We start from the raw sequence: 7,367 nt of genomic DNA, 5'->3' as shown, positions 1-7,367 counted from the left end.
TGGAGTCAGCAGGCGGTTGCTCGTCGGGAGGCCTCCTGGCTACCGGGAGGCTGGAGTCAGCAGGTGGGAGCTCGTCGGTGGGCCTCCTGGCTACAGGGAGGCTGGAGTCAGCAGGCAGGTGCTCGTGGGTGGGCCGCCTGGCTGCCGGGAGGCTGGAGTCATAAGGCGGGTGCTTGTCCGTGGACCGCGTGTCTACCGGGAGAATGGAGTCAGCAGGCGGTGGCTCGTCGGTAGACCGTCTGGCTACCAGGAGGATGGAGACAGCAAGGCGGGTGCTCGTCGGAAGTACGCCGGGCTACAGGGAAGCTGGAGTCAGCCGGCGTGTGCTCCGGCAGGCCGCCTGGCTACCGGGAGTCTGGAGTCCGCCGGCGGGTGCCTGTCGGTGGGCCGCCTGGCTACCGGGAGGCTGGAGTCAGCAGGCGCGTGCTCGTCGGTGGGCCGCCTGGCTACCGGGAGGCTGGAGTCAGCAAACAAGTGCTCGTCGTTGGGCCACCTGGCTACCGGGAGGCTGGAGTTAAAAGGCGGGCGCTCGTCGGTGGGCCACCTGGCTACCGGGAGGCGGAAGTCCGCAGGGGGTTGCTCGATGGTGGGCCGCCTGGCTACCGGGTGGCTGCAGTCAGCACGCGGCTGCTCATCGGTAGGTCGCCTGGCTACGGGGAGGATGGAGTCAGCAGGCGTTCATCGTCGATTGTACGCCGGGTTACTGGGAAGCTGGAGTCAGCAGGTGCGTGCTCGCGGCAGGCCGCCTGGCTACCGAGAGTTTGGAGTCAGCAGGCGGGTGCTCGTCGGTTGTATGCCGGGCTACCGGGAAGCTAGAGTCAGCAGGCGGGTGCTGGTCGGTGGGCCACCTGGCTACCGGGAGGCTGGAGTCAGGGTTAGGCTGGGTGCTCGTCGGTGGGCCGCCTGGCTGCCGGGAGGATGGAGTCAGCAGGCGGTTGCTCGTCGGGAGGCCTCCTGGCTACCGGGAGGCTGGAGTCAGCAGGTGGGAGCTCGTCGGTGGGCCTCCTGGCTACAGGGAGGCTGGAGGCAGCAAGCAGGTGCTCGTGGGTGGGCCGCCTGGCTGCCGGGAGGCTGGAGTCATAAGGCGGGTGCTTATCCGTGGACCGCGTGTCTACCGGGAGAAGAGTCAGCAGGCGGTGGCTCGTCGGTAGACCGCCTGGCTACCAGGAGGATGGAGACAGCAAGGCGGGTGCTCGTAGGAAGTACGCCGGGCTACAGGGAAGCTGGAGTCAGCCGGCGTGTGCTCCGGCAGGCCGCCTGGCTACCGGGAGTCTGGAGTCCGCCGGCGGGTGCCTGTCGGTGGGCCGCCTGGCTACCGGGAGGCTGGAGTCAGCAGGCGCGTGCTCGTCGGTGGGCCGCCTGGCTACCGGGAGGCTGGAGTCAGCAAGCAAGTGCTCGTCGTTGGGCCACCCTGCTACCAGGAGGCTGGAGTTAAAAGGCGGGCGCTCGTCGGTGGGCCACCTGTCTACCGGGAGGCTGAAGTCCGCAGGGGGTTGCTCGTCGGTGGGCCGCCTGGCTACCGGGTGGCTGCAGTCAGCACGCGGTTGCTCGTCGGTAGGTCGCCTGGCTACGGGGAGGATGGAGTCAGCAGGCGGGTGCTCGTCGGTTGTACGCCGGGTTACTGGGAAGCTGGAGTCAGCCGGTGCGTGCTCGCGGCAGGCCGCCCGGCTACCGGGAGTTTGGAGTCAGCAGGCGAGTGCCCGTCGGTGGGCCGCCCGGCTAGCGGTAGGCTGGAGTCAGCAGGCGGGTGTTCGTCGTGGGCCAACTGGCTACCGCGAGGATGGAGTCAGCAGGCGGGTGCTCGTCGGTTGTACGCCGGGCTACCGGGAAGCTAGAGTCAGCAGGCGGGTGCTCGTCGATGGGCCACTTGGCTACCGGGAGGCTGGAGTCAGCAGGCGGTTGATCGTCGGGAGGCCTCCTGGCTACCAGGAGGATGGAGTCAGCAAGCGGTTATCGCGGCAGGCCGCCTGGCTACCGGGAGGCTGGAGTCAGCAGGTGGGAGCTCGTCGGTGGGTCTCCTGGCTACAGGGAGGCTGGAGTCAGCAGGCGCGTGCTCGTCGGTGGGCCGCCTGGCTACCGGGAGGCTGGAGTCAGCAAGCAAGTGCTCGTCGGTGGGCCACCTGGCTACCGAGAGGATGGAGTCAGCAGGCGGGTGCTCGTCGTTTGTACGCCGGGTTACCCGGAAGCTAGAGTCAGCAGGCGGGTGCTCGTCGGTGGGCCACCTGGCTACCGGGAGGCTGGAGTCAGCAGGCGGTTGATCGTCGGGAGGCCTCCTGGCTACCGGGAGGCTGGAGTCAGCAGGTGGGAGCTCGTCGGTGGGCCTCCTGGCTACAGGGAGGCTGGAGTCAGCAGGCAGGTGCTCGTCGGTGGGCCGCCTGGCTGCCGGGAGGCTGGAGTCATAAGGCGGGTGCTTGTCCGTGGACCGCGTGTCTACCGGGAGAATGGAGTCAGCAGGCGGTGGCTCGTCGGTAGACCGCCTGGCTACCAGGAGGATGGAGACAGCAAGGCGGGTGCTCGTCGGAAGTACGCCGGGCTACTGGGAAGCTGGAGTCAGCCGGCGTGTGCTCCGGCAGGCCGCCTGGCTACCGGGAGTCTGGAGTCCGCCGGCGGGTGCCTGTCGGTGGGCCGCCTGGCTACCGGGAGGCTGGAGTCAGCAGGCGCGTGCTCGTCGGTAGGCCACCTGGCTACCGGGAGGCTGGAGTCAGCAAGCAAGTGCTCGTCGTTGGGCGACCTGGCTACCGGGAGGCTGGAGTTAAAAGGCGGGCGCTCGTCGGTGGGCCACCTGTCTACCGGGAGGCTGAAGTCCGCAGGGGGTTGCTCGTCGGTGGGCCGCCTGGCTACCGGGTGGCTGCAGTCAGCACGAGGTTGCTCGTCGGTAGGTCGCCTGGCTACGGGGAGGATGGAGTCAGCAGGCGGGTGCTCGTCGGTTGTACGCCGGGTTACTGGGAAGCTGGAGTCAGCCGGTGCGTGCTCGCGGCAGGCCGCCTGGCTACCGGGAGTTTGGAGTCAGCAGGCGACTGCCCGTCAGTGGGCCGCCCGGCTAGCGGTAGGCTGGAGTCCGCAGGCGGGTGTTCCTCGTGGGCCAACTGGCTACCGCGAGGCTGGAGTCAACAGGCGGATGCTCGTCGGTGGGCCGCCTGGCTACCGAGAGGATGGAGTCAGCAGGCGTGTGCTCGTCGGTTGTACGCCGGGCTACCGGGTAGCTAGAGTCAGCAGGCGGGTGCTCGTCGGTGGGCCACTTGGCTACCGGGAGGCTGGAGTCAGCAGGCGGTTGATCGTCGGGAGGCCTCCTGGCTACTAGGAGGATGGAGTCAGCAGGCGGTTATCGCGGCAGGCCGCCTGGCTACCGGGAGGCTGGAGTCAGCAGGTGGGAGCTCGTCGGTGGGCCTCCTGGCTACAGGGAGGCTGGAGTCAGCAGGCAGATGCTCGTCGGTGGGCCGCCTGGCTGCCGGGAGGCTGGAGTCATAAGGCGGGTGCTTGTCCGTGGGCCGCGTGTCTACAGGGAGAATGGAGTCAGCAGGCGGTTGCTCGTCGGTAGACCGCCTGGTTACCAGGAGGATGGAGACAGCAAGGCGGGTGCTCGTCGGTAGTACGCCGGGCTACTGGGAAGCTGGAGTCAGCCGGCGTGTGCTCCGGCAGGCCGCCTGGCTACCAGGAGTCTGGAGTCAGCCGGCGGGTGCCTGTCGGTGGGCCGCCTGGCTACCGGGAGGCTGGAGTCAGCAGGCGCGTGCTCGTCGGTGGGCCGCCTGGCTACCGGGAGGCTGGAGTCAGCAAGCAAGTGCTCTTCGTTGGGCCACCTGGCTACCGCGAGGCTGGAGTTAAAAGGCGGGCGCTCGTCGGTGGGCCACCTGTCTACCGGGAGGCTGAAGTCCGCAGGGGGTTGCTCGTCGGTGGGCCGCCTGGCTACCGGGTGGCTGCAGTCAGCACGAGGTTGCTCGTCGGTAGGTCGCCTGGCTACGGGGAGGATGGAGTCAGCAGGCGGGTGCTCGTCGGTTGTACGCCGGGTTACTGGGAAGCTGGAGTCAGCCGGTGCGTGCTCGCGGCAGGCCGCCTGGCTACCGGGAGTTTGGAGTCAGCAGGCGACTGCCCGTCAGTGGGCCGCCCGGCTAGCGGTAGGCTGGAGTCCGCAGGCGGGTGTTCCTCGTGGGCCAACTGGCTACCGCGAGGCTGGAGTCAACAGGCGGATGCTCGTCGGTGGGCCGCCTGGCTACCGAGAGGATGGAGTGAGCAGGCGTGTGCTCGTCGGTTGTACGCCGGGCTACCGGGTAGCTAGAGTCAGCAGGCGGGTGCTCGTCGGTGGGCTACTTGGCTACCGGGAGGCTGGAGTCAGCAGGCGGTTGATCGTCGGGAGGCCTCCTGGCTACCAGGAGGATGGAGTCAGCAGGCGGTTATCGCGGCAGGCCGCCTGGCTACCGGGAGGCTAGAGTCAGCAGGTGGGAGCTCGGCGGTGGGCCTCCTGGCTACAGGGAGGCTGGAGTCAGCAGGCAGATGCTCGTCGGTGGGCCGCCTGGCTGCCGGGAGGCTGGAGTCATAAGGCGGGTGCTTGTCCGTGAGCCGCGTGTCTACAGGGAGAATGGAGTCAGCAGGCGGTTGCTCGTCGGTAGACCGCCTGGTTACCAGGAGGATGGAGACAGCAAGGCGGGTGCTCGTCGGTAGTACGCCGGGCTACTGGGAAGCTGGAGTCAGCCGGCGTGTGCTCCGGCAGGCCGCCTGGCTACCAGGAGTCTGGAGTCAGCCGGCGGGTGCCCGTCGGTGGGCCGCCTGGCTACCGGGAGGCTGGAGTCAGCAGGCGCATGCTCGTCAGTGGGCCGCCTGTCTACCGGGAGGCTGGGGTCAGCAAGCAAGTGCTCGTCGGTGGGCCACCTGGCTACCGAGAGGATGGAATCAGCAGGCGGGTGCTCGTCGGTGGGCCACCTGGCTACCGGGAGGCTGGAGTCAGCAGGCGGTTGATCGTCGGGAGGCCTCCTGGCTACCGGGAGGATGGAGTCAGCAGGCGGTTATCGCGGCAGGCCGCCTGGCTACCGGGAGGGTTTAGTCATCAGGTGGGAGCTCGTCGTTGGGCCTTCTGGCTACAGGGAGGCTGGAGTCAGCAGGCAGGTGCTCGTCGGTGGGCCTTCTGGCTGCCAGGAGGCTGGAGTCATAAGGCGGGTGCTTGTCCGTGGACCGCGTGTCTACCGGGAGAATGGAGTCAGCAGGCGGTGGCTCGTCGGTAGACCGCCTGGCTACCAGGAGGATGGAGACAGCAAGGCGGGTGCTCGTCGGAAGTACGCCGGGCTACTGGGAAGCTGGAGTCAGCCGGCGTGTGCTCCGGCAGGCCGCCTGGCTACCGGGAGTCTGGAGTCCGCCGGCGGGTGCCTGTCGGTGGGCCGCCTGGCTACCGGGAGGCTGGAGTCAGCAGGCGCGTGCTCGTCGGTAGGCCACCTGGCTACCGGGAGGCTGGAGTCAGCAAGCAAGTGCTCGTCGTTGGGCGACCTGGCTACCGGGAGGCTGGAGTTAAAAGGCGGGCGCTCGTCGGTGGGCCACCTGTCTACCGGGAGGCTGAAGTCCGCAGGGAGTTGCTCGTCGGTGGGCCGCCTGGCTACCGGGTGGCTGCAGTCAGCACGAGGTTGCTCGTCGGTAGGTCGCCTGGCTACGGGGAGGATGGAGTCAGCAGGCGGGTGCTCGTCGGTTGTACGCCGGGTTACTGGGAAGCTGGAGTCAGCCGGTGCGTGCTCGCGGCAGGCCGCCTGGCTACCGGGAGTTTGGAGTCAGCAGGCGACTGCCCGTCAGTGGGCCGCCCGGCTAGCGGTAGGCTGGAGTCCGCAGGCGGGTGTTCCTCGTGGGCCAACTGGCTACCGCGAGGCTGGAGTCAACAGGCGGATGCTCGTCGGTGGGCCGCCTGGCTACCGAGAGGATGGAGTCAGCAGGCGTGTGCTCGTCGGTTGTACGCCGGGCTACCGGGTAGCTAGAGTCAGCAGGCGGGTGCTCGTCGGTGGGCCACTTGGCTACCGGGAGGCTGGAGTCAGCAGGCGGTTGATCGTCGGGAGGCCTCCTGGCTACTAGGAGGATGGAGTCAGCAGGCGGTTATCGCGGCAGGCCGCCTGGCTACCGGGAGGCTGGAGTCAGCAGGTGGGAGCTCGTCGGTGGGCCTCCTGGCTACAGGGAGGCTGGAGTCAGCAGGCAGATGCTCGTCGGTGGGCCGCCTGGCTGCCGGGAGGCTGGAGTCATAAGGCGGGTGCTTGTCCGTGGGCCGCGTGTCTACAGGGAGAATGGAGTCAGCAGGCGGTTGCTCGTCGGTAGACCGCCTGGTTACCAGGAGGATGGAGACAGCAAGGCGGGTGCTCGTCGGTAGTACGCTGGGCTACTGGGAAGCTGGAGTCAGCCGGAGTGTGCTCCGGCAGGCCGCCTGGCTACCAGGAGTCTGGAGTCAGCCGGCGGGTGCCTGTCGGTGGGCCGCCTGGCTACCGGGAGGCTGGAGTCAGCAGGCGCGTGCTCGTCGGTGGGCCGCCTGGCTACCGGGAGGCTGGAGTCAGCAAGCAAGTGCTCTTCGTTGGGCCACCTGGCTACCGCGAGGCTGGAGTTAAAAGGCGGGCGCTCGTCGGTGGGCCACCTGTCTACCGGGAGGCTGAAGTCCGCAGGGGGTTGCTCGTCGGTGGGCCGCCTGGCTACCGGGTGGCTGCAGTCAGCACGAGGTTGCTCGTCGGTAGGTCGCCTGGCTACGGGGAGGATGGAGTCAGCAGGCGGGTGCTCGTCGGTTGTACGCCGGGTTACTGGGAAGCTGGAGTCAGCCGGTGCGTGCTCGCGGCAGGCCGCCTGGCTACCGGGAGTTTGGAGTCAGCAGGCGACTGCCCGTCAGTAGGACGCCCGGCTAGCGGTAGGCTGGAGTCCGCAGGCGGGTGTTCCTCGTGGGCCAACTGGCTACCGCGAGGCTGGAGTCAACAGGCGGATGCTCGTCGGTGGGCCGCCTGGCTACCGAGAGGATGGAGTCAGCAGGCGTGTGCTCGTCGGTTGTACGCCGGGCTACCGGGTAGCTAGAGTCAGCAGGCGGGTGCTCGTCGGTGGGCTACTTGGCTACCGGGAGGCTGGAGTCAGCAGGCGGTTGATCGTCGGGAGGCCTCCTGGCCACCAGGAGGATGGAGTCAGCAGGCGGTTATCGCGGCAGGCCGCCTGGCTACCGGGAGGCTGGAGTCAGCAGGTGGGAGCTCGGCGGTGGGCCTCCTGGCTACAGGGAGGCTGGAGTCAGCAGGCAGATGCTCGTCGGTGGGCCGCCTGGCTGCCGGGAGGCTGGAGTCATAAGGCGGGTGCTTGTCCGTGAGCCGCGTGTCTACAGGGAGAATGGAGTCAGCAGGCGGTTGCTCGTCGGTAGACCGCCTGGTTACCAGGAGGAT

Source organism: Amblyomma americanum, chromosome 4 (assembly GCF_052857255.1).
Source record: "Amblyomma americanum isolate KBUSLIRL-KWMA chromosome 4, ASM5285725v1, whole genome shotgun sequence".
In the NCBI taxonomy this organism is placed as follows: Eukaryota; Metazoa; Arthropoda; class Arachnida; order Ixodida; family Ixodidae; genus Amblyomma; species Amblyomma americanum.
This window is presented reverse-complemented; position numbering follows the sequence as displayed.